Source organism: Phoca vitulina, unplaced genomic scaffold, assembly GCF_004348235.1.
Source record: "Phoca vitulina isolate PV1807 unplaced genomic scaffold, GSC_HSeal_1.0 scaffold30, whole genome shotgun sequence".
Lineage (NCBI taxonomy): Eukaryota > Metazoa > Chordata > Mammalia > Carnivora > Phocidae > Phoca > Phoca vitulina.
In genome coordinates, this window is record NW_022589733.1 from 10,950,531 (window position 1) to 10,969,055 (window position 18,525).

General features: G+C 41.4%; 1 long non-coding RNA gene across 1 annotated transcript in view; it reads left to right on the forward strand.

The window, feature by feature from the left end:
• Nucleotides 1-18,525, forward strand: part of LOC116644564 — a 1,160,270-nt gene that overhangs the window by 135,744 nt on the left and 1,006,001 nt on the right. Inside the window, exon 2 of the long non-coding RNA XR_004301783.1 lies at nt 8,316-8,367. This is a non-coding gene — a long non-coding RNA (uncharacterized LOC116644564). The remainder of the gene's footprint in view (nt 1-8,315; nt 8,368-18,525) is intronic.

Genomic DNA, 18,525 nt, shown 5'->3' on the forward strand with positions numbered 1-18,525 from the left:
GCTTTATTTGCTGTTCTTTCTCCAGCTCCTTTAGGTGTAGGGTTAGGTTGTGTACTTGAGACCTTTCTTGTTTCTTGAGAAAGGCTTGTATTGCTATATACTTTCCTCTTAGGACTGCCTTTGCTGTATCCCAAAGATTTTGAATAGTTGTGTTTTCATTTTCATTGGTTTCCATGAATTTTTTTAATTCTTCTTTAATTTCCTGGTTGACCCATTCATTCTTCAGTAGGATGCTCTTTAGCCTCCATGTATTTGAGTTCTTTCCGACTTTCCTCTTGTGATTGAGTTCTAGTTTCAAAGCACTGTGGTCTGAAAATAGGCAGGGGATGATCCCAATCTTCTGGTACCGGTTGAGACCTGATTTATGACCTAGGATGTGATCTATTCTGGAGAATGTTCCATGGGCACTAGAGAAGAATGTGTATTCCGTTGCTTTGGGATGGAATGTTCTGAATATGTCTGTGAAGTCCATTTGGTCCAGTGTGTCATTTAAAGTCTTTATTTCCTTGTTGATCTTTTGCTTAGACGATCTGTCCATTTCAGTGAGGGGGGTGTTAAAGTCCCCCACTATTATTGTATTGTTGTCGATGTGTTTCTTTGCTTTTTTTATTAATTGCCTTATATAATTGGCTGCTCCCATGTTAGGGGCATAGATATTTACAATTGTTAGATCTTCTTGTTGGATAGACCCTTTAAGTAGGATATAGTGTCCTTCCTCATCTCTTATTACAGTCTTTGGTTTAAAATCTAATTTGTCTGATATAAGGATTGCCACCCCAGCTTTCTTTTGGTGTCCATTAGCATGGTAAATGGTTTTCCACCCCCTCACCTTCAATCTGGGGGTGTCTTTGGGTCTAAAATGAGTCTCTTGCAGACAGCATATCGATGGGTCTTGTTTTTTAATCCAGTCTGATAGCCTGTGTCTTTTGAGTGGGGCATTTAGCCCATTTACATTCAGGGTAACTATTGAAAGATAGGAATTCAGTGCCATTGTATTGCCTGTAAAGTGACTGTTACTGTATATTGTTTGTGTTCCTTTCTGGTCTATGTTGCTTTTAGGCTCTCTCTTTGCTTAGAGGACCCCTTTCAATATTTGTTGTAGGGCTGGTTTCGTGTTTGCAAATTCCTTTAGTTTTTGTTTGTCCTGGAAGCTTTTTATCTCTCCTTCAATTTTCAATGACAGCCTAGCTGGATATAGTATTCTTGGCTGCATATTTTTCTCATTTAGTGCTCTGAATATGTCCTGCCAGTCCTTTCTGGCCTGCCAGGTCTCTGTGGATAAGTCTGTTGCCAATCTAATGTTTCTACCATTGTAGGTTACATATCTCTTCTCCCGAGCTGCTTTCAGGATTTTCTCTTTGTCTCTGAGACTCGTAAGTTTTACTATTAGATGTCGGGGTGTTGACCTATTTTTATTGATTTTGAGAGGGGTTCTCTGTGCTTCCTGGATTTTGATGCCTGTTTCCTTCCCCAAATTAGGGAAGTTCTCTGCTATAATTTGCTCCATTATACCTTCTGCCCCTCTCTCTCTTTCTTCTTCTTCTGGGATCCCAATTATTCTAATGTTGTTTCGTCTTATGGTATCGTTTATCTCTCGAATTCTGCCCTCGTGATCCAGTAGTTGTTTATCTCTCTTTTTCTCAGCTTCTTTATTTTCCATCATTTGGTCTTCTATCTCACTGATTCTTTCTTCTGCCTCATTTATCCTAGCAGTTAGCGCCCCCATATTTGATTGCACCTCATTGATAGCCTTTTTGATTTCTACTTGGTTAGATTTTAGTTCTTTTACTTCTCCAGAAAGGGTTTCTCTAATAACTTCCATGTTTTTTTCAAGCCCAGCTAGTATCTTTAAAGTGATGATTCTGAACTCTAGATCTGACATCATACTAATGTCCGTATTGAGTAGGTCCCTGGCAGTCGGTACTACCTCTTGTTCTTTTTGTTGAGGTGATTTTTTCCATCTTGTCATTTTGTGCAGAGGAGAATAGATTAATGAGAGAACAAAATGCTAGCAGGGTAACAACGTCCCCAGAAAATATACTCTAAACAAATCAGAAAAGACCTGAAGCAGTGGGAAAAGAAAGGGAAAGAGAGAAAAAAGAAAAGGAAAGAAAAAAAGAACAAAGAAAAAGATAAAGATAAAAACAAACAAAAGCAGAACAAAACAAAACAAAACAAAAACAGAATGTGATCAGATATGATCAGGCTGGATTATAGATCAGTGCCACACACTAGATTTTGGGTGTATTTTGGTCTGTTAAAAGAAAGTCCCTCCCAAAATTTTAAAGAAAGAAAAACTTATATATGTACAAAAATAAGGGTTGATATGATGAAGGGATGGAATATGACTGTAAAGATGGAAATTATAAAAAATTTTAAAAAAGGATTTGATAAGTTGTTTGAAAAAAGAAAGAAGAGGATTAAAAAAAAAAGAAAGAAAGAAAAAAGGGAGAGAATGTGATCAGGCAGGGGAGTAGAAAAAAACCATACACTAGAGATTTAGAGTATATTTTGATCTGTTAGAAGAAACTATCTCAAGATTTTAAAGAGAGAACAACTTATATATATATGCCAAAAATACGGGTAACTACTATGAAGGGATAGAATATGACTTTAAAAATGAAAAATAAAAATGTTTTTTTTTTTAAAAAAGGGATTGATAAAATGTTGGTTGAAAAAGGGAAAAAGAAAAATTCAAAAAAAAAGAAAAAAGGAAAAAAAAAAGACAGTTAAAAAAAATAATTAACTTTGAAAGACTAAAGAATCATGGTAAAAAAGCCATGAATTCTATGTGCAGTATTCCCCTAGCGCTGGAGTTCTGCCGTTCTCATTGATCGGTAAACTTGGTCTTGGCTGGCTGTTCTCGCTGATCTTCTGGGGGAGGGGCCTGTTGCCGTGGTTCCCAAATGTCTTTGCCGGAGGCAAAATTGCCCCGCCCTTGCCGGTCCGGGCTAAGTAATCTGCTCGGGTTTGCTCTCCGGAGCTTTTGTTCCCTGCAAGCTTTCCATACAGCTTTGGAGGCGGAGAGTGAGAATGGCGGCCTCCCAGTCTCCGCCCCGGCGGAGCCGAGAATCCGGGGTCCCGCTCCCCAGCGAGCCCCCAGAGAAAAGCAGTCAGTCACTCCCGTCTCCCTGGTCTCCGGCCACACTCCGCGCTCACCCGGCCTGTGACCGCGCCTTTCTATCTGGCACCCGACCCCGGGTGGAGTCTCCAAACCCAGCAGATCCCCGCGGTGCGCTCCCGCACCTCTCCTCCTGGGGGAAGAAGGTGAGTCTCCCCGGATCTGCCGCTTGTTGGGTCCCTGCTGGAGGAGCAGTGGCCCGACTGTGCCGCGGATCACGGTTTATGGCAACCCCGAGCTGAGAGCCCGCGCCTGGGCTCCGTCTCTGCAGCCGGCTTCCCTGCTCCGATACCTGGGAGCTCTGCCGCACTCAGGCACCCCCGGTCTTTCTGTGACCCCGAGGGTCCTGAGACCACACTGTCCCGCGAGGGTTCCACCCCCCACTTCGCCACCAGAGTGACGTCCCTCAGCGGAGCAAACTCTGAAAGTTCCGATTTTGTGCTCCGTGGCTCTATCACTTGCCAGAAGCGGCCGGCGGAGGCCCCTCCCCCGCCGTCTATCCTCCCGAATATCGCCTCGGATTCACTTCTCCGCACGTCCTACCTTCCAGAAAGTGGTCGCTTTTCTGTTCAGAGAGTTGTTGCTATTCTTTTCTTCGATCTCCTGTTGAGTTTGTAGGTGTTCTGAATGGTTTGATCCCTATCCAGCTGAATTCCTGGGACCAGACGAAATCCAGGTGTCCTACTCCTCCGCCATCTTGCTCCGCCCCCCTGTACCACAGTTTCTATAATTGTCACCCACTGAGTTGTTTCTGGTTTTTGGCTATTCTGAATAAAGCTGCTATGAACGCTTGTCGACAGGTATATGTGTGAACGTAAGTTTTCATTTCTTTTGGATAAAGTCCAAAGAGAACAATTGCTGGGTCATCTGGTAGTTGTGTGTGTAGTTTTAAAGAAGCTGCCAACATATTGTCCAGAGCTATTGGGTCACATTAAGCAGGGATGATCTTATTTGTTATTATGTGTTTTTGGTAGGACCATTCTAGGTGGTCTTCGGGACCTAGATTATCAGGTTGCTACATAGACACCAGCTCTGAGGTGAGGAGGTCAAGGCTTGCGATAAGAAGGCCGTAATGGGGAGGGGACACAGTGGGCTTGGGTAACTTCCCTGAGCCTTCTCTGGCCCTTTCCAGCCTCATCGGTGAAAGGATAAAATGGAACACCCACATCCTGGGATGTTGAGGGTTGCAGAACAAACACACAGAGAGCTTGGCAACACACAAACAGTGTAGAAATTAGGAGCTATCATCTTTGAGTTTGGTTTCTACTTTTTTTTATTAACATATAATGTATTATTCGTTTCAGGGGTACAGGTCTGTGATTCATCAGTCTTACACAATTCACAGCGCTCACCTGGTTTCTATTTTAATATGTGCAGGTTCCTCATTGCCTTTTTTCTTTTTTTTAGTGTGCTTCCTGAATTGCTCAGGGTTTCCTTGTTTGTTCTCTAAGTTTTTAAAAGAGACCAAATAAGTGCCTTTTATTCACAGATGCCTGCCTTTACAAAGCTCTCTGGACAAAGGATTTCTTTTTTCCCTCTTGCTGTGCTTCCAACTGCCTGAGATATTCTCTCTGCTGCACAACCTCCCCCTCCCCCACTTCTTTGTTTAAAAAATATATATTTATGCTGATGAAAGGATTCTGGGTTTTATGGAGAATGAAACAATAACTCCAGCTGGTTGGAGGTAGTAATCTGGTTAGTCACACTGCGCTGGAACTCAAGCAAATGGAAAACTGAACCTGGAACTCGGCATGCGGGCTGACAGCCTCAAGGGCACAATCACTGACAACTTGTCCAATTTCCTCTCCTCTCTGGGTTTCCAAGAGGTAGTCAGGCAGGTAGGAGACAGTGTGTGGAGCGCACACAATGTGCCACACTTTTAACATATTTCATTTAATCCTCTGGGTAATCCCATGGGGGTATTCACTGTCTCTCCATTTTGCTGCAAAGATAAAGCTCAGAGAAATTAATATGTGCTCAGCCCTAGTTACAATACCAGTGGTTAATAGAGTCAAGATTTCAATGAGTTCGGTGTGCTGCTTCTGTCCTTTCTCTTTCCATGCATAGGCTGGCAAATGTGTGGTAGCTGTTCGGAGGTGCTGGAACCTTTTTCCTACTTTCTGTCCCCATGCCAAGCAGGACACTTCCAGTCTTGGTGACTGAAACCAAACACTAAACTGGCTTCAAATAAGAAGGAAATTTATAGGTTGACGATTTAAAATATTAGCTTCAGGCATAGGTAGATCTAGGAACTTAAACAGTATCATCACAGGCGAGTTCTCTACATCCCTAGATGCTGCAGTTCTGTTGGGTTTCATTTTCAGGCAGGCTCTCAACTCAGGGTGGTTCCAAGACACCGCAGACTCACTTTTTCACTTTCCAAGTCTGTGGAGAAGGCCCCTGGGCCAACTGTTGTGGAAAAGCTCTGAGACTGACTTTGGATTGACGTAGGTCTGTGCCAATTCTGAAATAATCGCCATGGCCAAGAAATGGAACTAAATTGATTGGTGTGACCTGTGACATAGATCCAGACCTAGATCTAGGAGATGTATCAAACCGTATACGCACAAAGTGGGAGGATGTGAGTTTTGGAGATAAATAGTGGGTTACTATTATAATGCAAATGGAAGATGGACCTTGGGTAGGGAAAAATAATGAAAGGCCACTATGATACTCTATTAATACCATCTTACCAAAGCTTCTCCTTACTTTTCTCCCCCTCTCCCTCCCTTCCTCCCTCTCTCCTTCCTCCTTCTTTTCTTTCTATAATGTTTAAGAAGTACATTCATATAAATTATTTTCTTAGATACTTCCTTGTACATTACAAGACAGGTAATAAGGATTTATTATTAATATTCTCACTTTATAGAGTAGGACATTGAGACCCAGAGGATGAAATGACCTTCTTTTCTCTATTAGAACTTGTCCATGAAGAAAAAATAGAACTGGCAAGATTCAGTGATATTTATATGTCTAAACAAGAGACATATAATCATTTGTGCCAGGAGAAATCAAGCCTGGGACCTTGACCTCATTCTCACTGAGCTACTAGCTCTTTGGAAATATAAGGCAGTGAATGGTATGAGAGAATTAAAGTGCATCCCAAATGTCTAATATGTTACCAGACTGAGAAGGCCCAGGGGCAAATGTGGCTCATTCTATGACTACGATATGAGTTATATGTCATTAGGAGCCCTCGGAGAGGATTTATAAAGAAACACACTCCATGTAGTTAGAGCAAACCCTCTTCCTTATTCATTGTTGGCTGTTTTTTAATGTTGAGGGAATTGATGCTTAGTCTAAAGAAGCTATAAATGTGTTTGAGGCATAGTAGAACGGAATCCGTGGTTCTTCAAGAAGCATGATAAATTGCAGGCCCTATTAGCCTGGCTCTCCTTGATCAAAAGGTGTGTCAAGTTGAGCTAAGGAAATGAGCCACCATGGCCCAGTGTGATTATGAATTTGGGGTTTAACAGGCTTTACTGAATCATATACAGCTTTAAGAGAGATCTCTGTCTGAGGCCTGTGCTATCAAAAAATGTCAAAAATTGAGTCACATAAAATACCAGGAATATTAACTAAATTCACTCTACTTTCTATTATAGTTAATCTATTCAAGGAGGAGCTGTATTCTCCTTCTGAACAGTTATTCATTTAGGACATATTTCATAAATCTTATGTACCTTGTGTCTGTCAAGTGCTAAGGTTAAAATGGACGCATGTGGTCCTTGTCCTCAAAAATCTTACAGTCTAGATTGAAACGGGTAAAATAATAATACAGGAATACAGGCAGACATTAGATTGAATCTTGATCTGTCAATGCAAATGTGACCTAAAGTCTCTGGTCTTGGTTTCCTTATAAATGGGTACATATTACCTCCTATAGAAATAAAGCTAAAGAGGGATGCCTGGGTGGCTCAGTCGTTAAGTGTCTGCCTTTGGCTCAGGTCATGATCCCAGAGTCCTGAGATCGAGCCCCGCATTGAGCTCTCTGCTCCGCGGGAAGCCTGTTTCTCCCTCTCCCACTCCCCCTGCTTGTGTTCCCTCTCTCGCTGTCTCTCTCTCTGTCAGATGAATGAATAAAATCTTAAAAAAAAAAAAAAGAAAGCTAAAGAGACAGTTTCTCTAGAGTGCCTGTCATGTGGCAAAAATTAGGATATCAGATAGCTTAGTACTTTTTCTGTTCTCCACCACTCTGTCTTGACACCTTCCTCTCCTTCCTCCCTTGCAAGTGATCAAGAACTGAAAGCAAAACTTAACTCTAGCAGGTGGGAGGAGTCACTCTGCCCACATTCTCTTATTTTCTCTCCAGGCTGGGATTCATCGGCTGAGTGGAGGATGTGGGATGAAGCACAGACATGCTCATCTTAGAGGAAAGAAATATTTTCCCTCAAAGGAAAATAATCAACTTAAATCTAGGGAGCATTAATGCATATACTTTTTCAATCCAGGAGAAATCTTTCCAATCATCTAGCTCAGATGTGTATCAGAATCACCTCAAGGACCTGGTTAAAATGCATGTAAAAACTCTGATGCAGTAAATCTCAACTGGGCTTTCTGTTTAAAAAATGTTCACCACGCTGGCACATTCATATAATAGATTCAGGGCTAAAAAGAAACAAGCTATTAAGCCATGAAAAGACATGGAGGAACCTTAAGTGCATGTTAGTAAGTGAAAGAAGCCAATCTGAAAAGGCTATATACTATATGGTTCCAATTCTGTGACATTCTGGAATAAGCAAAATAATGGAGACGGTAAAAAAGATTAGTGGTTGACCGGGGTGGAGTGTTGGGGAGGGATGAATAGGCAGAGCACAGAGGATTTTTAGGGCAGTGAACCTGTTCTATATGATATTATAATGGTGGATACATGCCATTATACATTGTCCAAACCCACAGAATGTGCAACACCACAAGTGAACTCTGATATAAACTATGGACTTTGGTTGACAAAAATGTGTCAGTGTTGGTTCATCATTGGTAACAAATGTACCACCCTGGTGCCGGCTGTGGGTGTGGGGGAGGCTGCATGTGTGTACCTGGAGGGGGCATGTGGGAAGCTCTATATTTTCTCTCAGTATTGCTGTGAACCCCAAACTACTCTAAACATTAAAGTCTTTTAATTGGAACAAATGTTCACCAGATGATTATGATGCAGAGACCAGCTGAACTGACCCCATGCCGTCCTTTTCAGATGCAAATTTGAGAAGCAGAAGAAGAGAGAAGACGGAAAACTCCGTGAGTTGGTGAGTTAAGGGGAGGGGCAGCAGTATAGAATGGAAGCCTTCTCACTCCTCTGTCAGGGCTCTTTCCCCTCTTCCCCCACCCTGTGGGGAAGGATCCTTGCAATGTCCCCCAGCGGTCCTGTGTTCTGGGTAAACAAAGAATATGGCTCAGCTTTATAGCTGTCTAACTCCCTTGGGAGCTAGGGAAGGCGTGCAGCTGATTCCTACCCCAGTAATCGTACCATTAATTGCTTCTGAAGTCAGATTAGTAGGAAAAAAAATTCTGACACTGGGGAGACTCTTTAGGTTGACCGGGCAAGACTGGAATTTTTTCCTCCATTTTCTGAAGGGCAGTTAGCATATTATTTTACCTCTTCATACATCAATTTCATCAACATATGCAACATGTTGCATCCTTTTTTTCTATTCCATAAAATTGTTGGGAAGATGAAGGTGCTGCCTCTTTTCAAAGGGCGGAGGGGCTGACAGTTCTCGTAAGTGGACTATATGCCCAGTACCATGAAGGTATCTTTAGACATTATCTCGTTGCAAAATTACTGCAACGCTCTTTCTACTATAATTGCTCATCTGCGTTATATGGGAAGATCTCAAGGGTCAGTGAAATTAGTGCACATTGCATCAGGTTGCGGATAGTAGCAAAGCACAGAGTTGAACTCAGTCTCTCTGACTCCAAAGCCCAGGATCTTTTCTCTGAACCATGTTGCAAAAGGAGTTGTAAACACAGGAGGTCTTACTACTGCTCTTGGAGATACATCCTCCAGAAGAGGAAAACTGACCTTTTCTCGGCATACCTGAAAGGTCTATGCTGTGGTCCACGGGAAGTTCTTTATACTTCTCAAAATTCATAACGAGAATGAGAAGTTTGCCTGGAGTCCATTTGGTAATTTATTTCAGGATGTCTGGCACGGGCAGCTCCTGGGATGCATATCAAGCAGGAAGTGAAGCCTGTGGACTGAATAAGCAGCCGAGGACAGAAGCGGTAGATCCGCCTCAGACAGGGCAGAGGTGACTTGGCATCAAACCAGCCAGCACAGCGCCTGTCATTCCTGTTCATTTGGTTGGTTATTAAATGTATTGCTTTTTCATTTTGATTTTTTTTCGTTCTGGCACAGAAGAAGGATATTTATCTCATGATAGGATTTTAAAGCTGAGTGTCAGGTTTTGGGTCTCTAAATGCCACTCCAGTATTAACATCACAAAATACATTATATTTCAGTGTAGGTATGAGAGATGCAAATCATACCAGAGACCTGGAGTTGTGAATAAAGGACTTGGAAGCTCTTTGCTCTCTAATGTGATTCCCGAGTTCATGTTGTATTTCTGCTGGACCGGGAAGACATTGACACAAGGGGAGAAATACCTGATAACGGAGGGCCGACAGTTCACTGTGGAGAAATGATTAATATTGCACCATCAAAGTGGGATGGATAAATGAGGATTTGTCAGAAATGGAATTTGGACTCAGAATGGCCAGTGTCTAAGTTCTAGGTCTTTCTTCCATCCACCAGCTTTGTCACCCGAGGGAGTTTTAATTCCCCCAAATGTAAAACTGGAACATCAGGAGGATTCAGTGGGGTAAGGCATGTAAAGTATTTCAGTGCTGGGCACTCAGCTGGTGCTTCCAAAACACGGGTTGCCTTTCTCCTCAGTTCCATTGATCAGGGCTGATTGATGTGGCTAACAAGGAAAATGAGGAGTTTGTTGTTTTGATCTGTGTATTTTCTTTCAGACCTCTTAACTGGCAGAGATACCTGGGCTGTGCAACCCAGGAGAGCATAGGTGGAACACGGAGTCAGGTGGGGCGATCAGGAACAGAGAAAGGAGAAACTAAGTTGTTTGGGTGTGTGTTGTGGGGGATGAGAAGTGGACACATAGGTGGAGGGTTGAGATGAGAGAGTAAAGGGACGCACGAGGCGGGTAGGGACAGAATGCAGGATCTTTTATAGGCTCTAGTATAACTGTCTTGGATGGGAATCAAAGAGACCCCCTCAGGATGAGGACAAAAGGGTCTGTCCTTACCTATTGCAGTTTGAGTTGTATTATTTGCAGATATTTGACCATCATGCCTGAAAGCTTAAATATCCCTGCCCCAGGTTCATAGTTTCAGACTTGAACCCTCTCCCTGTATTCTTAGGTTTACCTAATTCCAGAGTATTGGTTCCTTTTTTCTCCCCCCTCATCCTATGCAACTGCTTTCTCTTCTCTAGTTTGGCCATTATTCCCCTTTTTGGATATGGCCTGATACCTACTCTTTGATCCCATCTACTCCCGCTCCCCTATGTAAACCCTCAAATGAAGGAGCCCTGTCTTCTGAAACCAACCAAGCCTTGCTTCACTTGACTGCAATCCCTTGCTGAAATGTACTCAGCTCCCTGTAAAGGAGAATCTGAAAGACTTCTCCTTTACCAGCCAAAGAATCTTGATATGGTCATTGAACTTTACAATCAGAACACACTTTACGGCCTCAGCTTGTTTCCAGCGGTAATATGTTTGAAAAGGCATATTAAATTACAAATTTGTTTTCCTCTCTTAATCCAAGTGTCAGTGCAGAAGAGAAACAACGTAATGTGGAGAAATAAAATGAAATAATTAAAAAGTTGCAAAATGTGAAGCCACTAAGATAAAACCAAGCAGGCGCATTGGAGATAATGGTTATCTGTTTGCAGTAAACATGAAGTGAGAATAATTCATGACTTGTGATAACATTCAACTGAAAGGAAGTAAATTAGATGTAGACAAGGCCGGGGGAGGCTTCCAAACACCTGCAGGGCCAGACCTTACAAAGAAAGGGAGGGTGGGGGCAGGATCTTATCTTTATCAGGTAATTGAAACCATGCTTTCTGTTAGCCGTAGGAGTTTAAAATGGAAACTGGAGTCAGGAGGCACTGGGAGGCGGGGGAGGGACACCGCAAAGATCACCAGAAGCTATTTGGGTTGGGGAACTAAAGACTCACTAAGGTCTGCTCTGTGCCAAATGTCTTTACGTGCATCATCTCCTGTGACCTTTATGACAGCCTTGTAGAGTGTGATGAGCAGTCCCATTTCTCATGGGGAGAGAGAGAGGCTCAGATACAGAACCTGCCCAGGTCTTTGTAGCAAGAAAGCAGGGAGCGGAGATCAAAGCTGAGGTGTGCCTGACTTTAAAGCTTTGTTCTCTCTAAATACGCCATGCTATCTCATAACTGCTGAATAATATTGTGCCGTTGAGATCCGAAAGACTGTTACAAATTCTGGTTACGGCCGGGCCAGTACCCTAAGCATTTCTCTGTTACTCACGGGTCCACGCACACACTGTCCTAGCCCCACACTGAGCTGCTAACTTTATATATCTATTTGGGTGTCCCACAAACAGTCAGATTCACCTTATCTAGAAATCACTAAAGCATCCTGCTCTGACTGTCATATTTTGCCTTCTCTGCCCATTTCTTTAAGTCAGAAATTTGAGGTTTCCCTTGATCCCTTTCTTTCTGTTAACCCCCCATTCAGTGACTCTCCAAGTTGTTACCAATTCTGCCTCCAAAATGTCTTGATTTTTCTTTGCTCTTCACTCATTCTATCCCAGTTTGGTTCAGGCTAACATCCCCTCCTACCAAAAGCACTTCAGCATACTCTTCACTGATCTTCCTGTCTTCCATCCCCTTCCCTGACTCCACTTTCCACATCGTAGGCACAGAGATAACGATAAAATACAAATGTGTACAAACCTCCTTTCCTTTAGCATCAAGTTCAATGTCTTTATGGCTCTGAATATGAGAGATGTGTTAATCTTTCTTATCCTGGGGGAGGGTAATACAGTGCCTTGGACGTTGTAGATTCTTGCTATGTGATCTGAATGTTTGTGTCTTTCCAAAATTCATATGATGACATCCCAATGCCTGATGTGATGGTATTATAAGGTAGGGCCTGGGGAGGTGCTTAGGTCATCAGAGAGGAGCCCTCTTGAATGTGATTAATGTTCTTACAGAAGAGACCTCACGGAGATCCCTCACACCTCCTACCATGTGAGGACCCAGCAAGAAGGTATGAGCCAGGAGGAGGGCCCAAAATATGACCATGCTGGTGCAGTGATCTTGGACTTCCCAGCTTCCAGAACTATGAGAAATAAATGTTTCTTGTTGATAAACTACCAAGTCAGAAAAACAAAAAATAAACCACCCAGTCTATGGTATCTTGTTATAGCAGCCTGAAAGGACCAAGACGATACTCAACAAAAAACTTTGTTTAGTTAACAAAAAAGAAAAAAAATTAAATCGAGAAAAATCAGAAGACATACTCTCATATTTTCACCTACAAAACATAACTGTAAATATTTTGGTATATTTCCTTCCAGTCTTTCTTACATGCACAGGCTTAACAATTGGTATGTGCTAATGTTCTACTGCAAATTTCTCACTCTTTTTATAGGCAGACATTTAAAAAAGTAAGATTATTACATTACTAGGAGGTTGATTCTGCCTCAGCCCATCAACCTAAACATCAATACTCTGTTTGGAGAAGCTCGGGTGTTGGGATGTTCAACATTTATTTTATGTATACCACCTGCTAGACCATGTGTTAGGTACATGAGGAGGGAAAGAAAAATAAAGCTTAGTTCTTGCTCAAAGCACTTATGTGCCCTTCATGGGGAAGGATGGTTCACATTCATATTTTATGTCCCAGGAGGTGACTGTCTAATGTTGGCTTAAGCTTGTTCTGTTAGGTTGAGATTATGCTCTTAAAGCATCAGAAAAGGAAGTTAGGTCCACTTAAAAAGTTTCACCAAGGAGCCAGTTTCTCAAAAATAAAAAGACAAATAATCCCTGCAGATTAGCCAGTATCTGTAAAATAATTTTAACACAATATCCAGCTGATCATTTGGGAGGCAAGCAAGTCAGCTGGTGGGGAGTGAATGTTAGCTACTTGGTTGTCATGGAAACTTTTCTTCCAGACCAGGAAAAAGGCAGTCACAGGGAAACATGCCATGTAGAAAAATAGCCCATTTCTCCATGATCTATTCTCTCTGTTGATCACAAGTCGACATCCTACTGGGGCTGGAGTAGAGAGAAATGCAGGCATCCTAGTCATACAGAGGAGAGGAACGTTCCCCTTTGTGCAGAGAGGGACCCAGGGGACATGATTTGAACAAGAAGTGCACAGATAAAAGTTGGAAAGCCAAGGTCATAAATTTATTTAATTTTTATTCTTTTTTTCCCTTTTACTGTTTTTCTTTTTAAAAATGATTCCTTGCAAGTTGTTAAAAGGCTTACTCTCAGTCACTCACAGATGCTGGGTGAGGAGGACTGTTGATACGAAACCTTGACTAGCATTTGCAGTGCTGACTCAAGACACATCACAGCATGTCTTGCTCAGAAATGAAGTCTTTGTAACCTGTTCAGCCCCAATGGAAAAAGCCAGAGTTAAGTCCTGATGGTTAAGATGATCAGTTTTATGATAAAGAGTCTTTCAACTGCACATAAGTGTAAAAATGACTTTTAAAACTTGATCTAACTTGGTTAATATGTTGTTTACAAATGCCTACAATTCTTGCTAATCTCTCTCCACATCTGCCCCCAATTAATCTGAATTTACATAATCTTAATAAAGTAGTTTTTAAAAAGGTAGAGTTATACACCCCCAGCTACATATCCATCTTCAGAATGCATTATAGCTATTCCTTTACATTTCCAACTCTCTCCTAAATTGTGAGCTCTTCAAAGCTGTGATGGTGTCTTGTTCATCTTTGTAAACTTACCATCAGTGCAGTGCTCAGTTCATAAGTGTTTGATTCATCAAGCAAATTCTGTGTACCGGTCTCTGGGATCTATTGGTAAACAACACTTATTCAATGAATGAGAGGATGGGTAGATGGATGGATGGGTGGGTGGATGGGTGGATGGATGGTTATATCCAGTGTTTTCTTGGCTTCCCATGTTTTGGAGAGCTAAATAATTATTTCACAAGAACAAAATCCACCACACAATTATTTTCCTGGTAGCAGCTTTCTAGGCTGCAGAAAACAATTAAGATCGAACCTCAGTAGGGACAACTTGACAAACCATCATCATAGGATGGTAAAATTTTAATCTGCTTCCCTTTTTTTTTAAAAATCTCAAATCTCTCCTTCATAGGTTAAATGAGATCTGCTTTTCTACTCATTATATATTGAGTCGTTAGTAGTTTTTCCAGTCTACATTTCTGTTTGTACACAGAGACTTGTCACTGTACGAAGAATTTATTTCTCTTGCTGAGAGTCATATGACAATAATTCAAAATATCTTCACTGTTAGATTGCTTTCTTTGACTACAAGATTCCCATTTCTTTTTCCATTCTCTTCCTTGTATACTGAGCATGCTCATAATCTTCTCAGACCATCAGTCTTCTTTACCTTTATGTCATTTTTCTACCTTTTCACACAACCTAAATGATTTTGTCTTTTTTTTCTTTTCAAATTTTTATTTAAATTCTAGTTAGTTATCATACAGTGCAATATTGGTTTCAGGAGCAGAATTCAGTGATTCATTCTACAACCCCCAGTGCTCATCCTAACAAATGCCCTCCTAATGCCCATCATCTATCTAACGCATCCCCCACCTACCTCCCTCCATCAACCCTCAGTTTATTCTCTATTGTTGAGTCTCTTATGGTTCATTTTCCTCTCTTTTTTTTTTCTTTTTTTTCCCTCCCCCTCCCATATGTTCATCTGTTTTGTTTCTTAAATTCCACATATAAGTGAAATCATATTAAACCATTTCATCTTGACACCTCCTCATCCCTTTGTTTATTCATGATTCCTGCTCTGCCAAACCTTAGCCCTTGTATGATTTATTCAGTTCTTTTCCCAAGTTGAAAAACATTTCTTCATTAATTTTCCTAGTAATACTTCTGAATAGATTCTATGTATTAGGAATTGGGCATTGGAGACAGGGAGTTTAACATGATTTGAACACTTCTGTCAAGATGCTCAGAGTCAAATACAGAGATTCTTAATCTAGGAAAATGAACTTCCTGAAAGTATATGCAAAATATTGGATATCTGAACGCCCCCATTCCGGGCAGAAGGTCCCTATGTTTTACAGAGTTTTCTCATGAATGATATGGACAAGGAAATAAACAATGAAATTTCAGTGTGCTAAGAGCTACTTATGATCTGGTTAAGAATAGGAAGCCAGTGAAGTGTGCTTTGGTAGGATCAGAGAAGGCACATTCTTAGAACTTTATTGATTGAATTTACCAGAATTCACCAGCAACCTAGTAGCAGCTGGGACCTCAGTGACTCTCAGCAACCCTTCTATTTTCCTGCTGACTTCTTTCTATTCACTTCTTGCTTTACCTATCTTCTTGAAAAGGTTACTACCAAGCCCTGGTAATTTCATTGAAAAATTAAAAGGACCCGAATTGCAGAATCTAAAAGGTTCTTAAAATAGTAACTACTTGGAACTAACATTATCTGAAAGGTTTTAGATATTAGAATATCTAATTCTAAAGGGGAAAAGCCTCTAAAATAAACAAGTAAACTTCTGGGGAAAAAAGAGGAAACACCGTTTATAAGAGAATATTTTGTATGTTTTGATTTCTCCTTTATTGAATTACTACTTATCTTCTGGGAGTCTACAAGGTGCTGAAAATGGCTGTGGGTTGGGAGGGGAGTCTGAGTGTCTGGAAGCTAACAACTATATTACCTTATTTATTTTTCATACTTTTTTTTTTTTTTTTTTTAAGAGGGAGAGAGACTTTGTGAGCAGTGGGGAGGGGAAAAGGGAGAGAGAGAGAATCTCAAGTAGGCTCCCTGCTGAACAAGGAGCCCGACTCGGGGCTCAATCTCATGACCCGGAGTTCATGACCTGAGCTGAAATCAAGAGTCAGACACTTAACCAACTGAGCCACCCAGGCACCTCTATTCCTCATACTTCTTAAAAGGTGCCTGGATTATGAGCCTTGTGCAAAGTCCTGCAGCTAACTAGTTGTAAACTAAGGTTGAAACCTGGTGCTACTTATATTCTCTACATCATCTTTTTTTCTTTTTTTCCCTCCCCCTCCCATATGTTCATCTGTTTTTTTTCTTAAATTCCACATATATTCTTAATCGCTGCTATTCTACTTATATTTTCTACATCATCTTTTTTTTTTCTTTCCAGCTTTATTGAGGTATAATTGGCAATTAAAAATTGTATATATTTATGGGGAATAACTTGGTAATTTATATATGTATACATTGTGAAATAATCATCACAATCAAGCTAATTAACCATATTCATCATCTCAGTTACATCTTCTTTTTTGTGTGTGTGATGAGATCATTGGAGATCTACCCTATTAGCAAGGTTCAAGTATAGAGTACAGTATTGTTAATTATAGTCACCATGCTGTACATTAGATCCCAAGAACTTCCTCATCTTATAACTGAAAGTTTGTACCCTTTGACCAACATCTCCCCTTTTCTCCTTCCCACCAGCCCCTGGTAACCGTCAGTCTGCTCTCTGCTTCTATAAATTTGGCTTTTTTAGATTCCACATATGAGTGAGATTATGCAGTATTGTCATTCTGAGTCTGGCTTATTTCACTTAGCATAATGCTTCAAGGTTCATCCATACTGTAACAAATGGCAGATTTCCTTCATTTTAAAAGCTGAATGATATTCCATTGTATGTCTATACCACATTTTCTTTATCTCTTCATCCAGTGATGAACATTTAGGTTGTTTCCATAAGTCATTTATTGTGAATAATGTTATAATGAACATGGGGGTGCAGTTATCTTTTCAATATCCTGATTTTGGTACCTTTGGATAAATACCCACAAGTGGGATGCTGGATCATATCGCCTTTCTATTTTTAATTTTTTGAAGAACTTCTATACTGTGTGCATTTAAGGAGCAGTCACCTCTTTTTGCCTTAAAGGAAGGGCTTCAGTAGGAAACACCTTGTCCTGCAGGTGGATGCAAGGGCACCAGCTGGGTGAAGTGCGTCATCTCTGGCTTTGGGGGAGTGGCACAGCAGGGTAGAATCCAGGTAGCTCTGTCAGCGATGTCAGTGTCAGCAAACACTGCTGGGTTCCTAGGTGGCCAAGACTGTGGGTGTCCAGAGCCATGGTGAGGGCTGCTTGGGCCCGTGGTGGTGGAGTCTTTTGGGGGTCTCACTTTCTTTATCCCCCATGGAGGGGAGAAGATATGTGTTAGACTAGGAGATGGGGTGATGCAGGTAAAATGCTTCCTAGGCTTTTTCATATCCAGTTGTTGCTGCCTCTTCTTCCTACTCCAGAGTTCTCCCATAGCTATTTTCACTGGTCGGTAGTTGTTTAATCATTGTTTTTGCAGTGGGGGTGGGGGTGGGCGTGGGGAAGCATCGAGACCTCCTAGAATGCCATCTTGCTGACGTCACTTTTCAAGCTGCCTTCTAAGACAACAGAGAAGCCACCCTTCCCCCAAATCAAAGCCAAAGTCAAAGGCTTATTTGCACATTGTTAATTTAAGAATGTGGTCCCAGAGAACAGGTATGAGGAATCGAGGTAGCAGAACAGGGGAAGATGGACTGTTAATACAAGGATGTGTAACCAACTTTGCTAAGGATACAGGACAGCTGGTTTTTTGGGGCCTTTTGAAAATCTTAATGAGTATCTCAAAACCCCTGTCTGAAGTAACAAGGGGTAGGAAGGTGCATCCCAGGTTGTTCCTGCATAAGTGTTGAGCACAGCATCAGAGATACCTGGAGAAGGATGAGAAGTGTGCTATCAGATTGCATCTTCATGAATCTATTCATGTTAGTGGTTGGAAAAAGAGATGAGGGTGATATGAGTTGAAGCAGTGCAGAAGAGATGGTCAGTGTGGAGGGGATGGGGATTAAAGAGTATGCTTATCATGATGAAAAAAACAACATGATAAAAAAAAAGGAAAGATGTTTAGTTTGGAAGCAAAATGAATAATGATAGCAGTGACAAACTTCTCTACATTATAGAAGTGAGTAGAATTAGAAGTCAGGGAGCCGTTTTGTGTGGGTCAAAGTGGGTCAACTTTATGAATGCACTAGGTGCCTGGGCACTACGCTGACATGTGTTAGAATCAGTGAGTCTCTAGTTTTTAGAAGTTCCTATTGTCTGTGCAGACACAGGGCTACATCCTCTAGGAAGTTCTGCAGCTCAGAAAGCAGTGAGACTGTGGCCTGAGTGACATCTGATTCTTTGGA